This window comes from Marmota marmota, unplaced genomic scaffold, assembly GCF_001458135.2.
Source record: "Marmota marmota marmota unplaced genomic scaffold, marMar, whole genome shotgun sequence".
In the NCBI taxonomy this organism is placed as follows: Eukaryota; Metazoa; Chordata; class Mammalia; order Rodentia; family Sciuridae; genus Marmota; species Marmota marmota.
In genome coordinates this window covers 1692446-1693984 of record NW_025999962.1, presented here as the reverse complement: position 1 = coordinate 1693984, position 1539 = coordinate 1692446, and positions in this window count along the sequence as shown.

The window sequence follows — 1539 nt, the reverse complement described above, 5'->3', positions numbered from 1 at the left end:
TTGAGTTAAGCTGTATATAATTGCTGTGATGCTGGATTGATGTTATTGTATATTTGACCTTTACTGTCGGGCCATGGGGCGGCTCTTGCTGCCTCGGGCGCCCGCTGCTTTGGAGTTCTCGTGGGGATTCCTGGAGGGTTTGCGTTGGTTGGGGAAGGTCCGGAGGAGGGATTTCCAGTTGGTGAGGGGTGTGCCTGGAGGAGCCGCGTGTGTGGCGTTCGGGAGAGGTTCCCGGGGAGCGTGTGTGGAGTGTGCTGGTGGAGTTCGGAAATAAAGTTTGTTCCTGCTTGAGTGGCTCCTGATTTGTGCCCAGCCAGACTGCGGCAAATTCTCCTGCGAGAGCAGGGCCTGGGGTGGACGGGGTCCTTCCCGGGGCGTGGAGACCTGTCAGGGAAGGAGTGGGTTGGCTGGATGGCGGGGCTCCCCTCGGGCCCCCGGGGCAGCCCCATGCGTGGCTGGCAAAGAGCAGATATGGTGGCATTTAGGGGATGATGGATGGGAAAGGAAGAGGAGGGGGAAGTGGTCCCCTCCATCTCTGCTCCGGAGGCGCGTAACGGATGGAGCCTGTCTCAGCATCCGCAGGCCCCCAAGGAATAGTCACGGGGAGCATTTGTCTCCCCTGTCACCAGCAGCCCATCCATCAGAGGGACGAGCCTGTAGAGAAGGTCCCCTCAGTGTGTGGGGTCTGTGACCTTCCCAGGCTCAGGCTGGAGACTGAGCCTCCCCGCTGGTCCTCTGGCCTGAGGAACCTGTGGGGTACCTGAGGACCATGCCCCTGGCCCCTGGGTCCCCAGGCCCCAGGCTGCTTTAGCCCAGAGCTCCCTGTCCTGAGGGGGAGGCAAGACCCCCACGCTGGACCCACTAGCCCCTGCTGGACCCTGCGGGGGTGTGTGTGAGGAACCCCGGGGGCTGGGCTCTGCAGGCTGCGGGCGCTGGGCCCGGGTGATGATCTGTGATCCCGGGAACGTGCTCCAGGGCCTCTGTGGGAGCGCGAGGGGTGCTGCAGGCAGGTGGGGGGGTGGGGGGTCCGGGCAGAGTGGCTTTGGGGAGGGCTTTGTGAGAGAGGGTTTTCACCAGCCACACTGTGGGCAGGCGTCCCGGCAGGGGACAATGCGCAGAAGGTGCCCAGTGGGTACAGGAAAGGGAGGGGAGATGGGCGAGGCCTGCAGAGGTGGGGACAGGACTCTGCCCCCTGGGACCTGCACCCTCCCATGATTCCGGGGTCCTGCAGGGCAGCGATGAACCACCCCCATTAGAGAGAGGCCCCGGGGCTCAGACAGGCACCGTGACCCCGTCAGCAGGGCAGCTGGAACCACACCCTGGCGGTCACCCCTGGCACCCCCAGGGCTCTGGGTGTCTGGGTTCGCACCTTTGGAACACCCAGCCCACTGCAGGTGACGAGGCGGCTGGGCTGTAGCAGGTGGGCCGGGGACCAGGGCTCTGGCCTCCCGCTGGCCTGGGCTTGTTCTGCCAGAGACCCCGGCTTCACCCAGCTCCCTCCAGCTGGGCCTTCTCTGTAGCCAGCGGACGCCCCGGCCT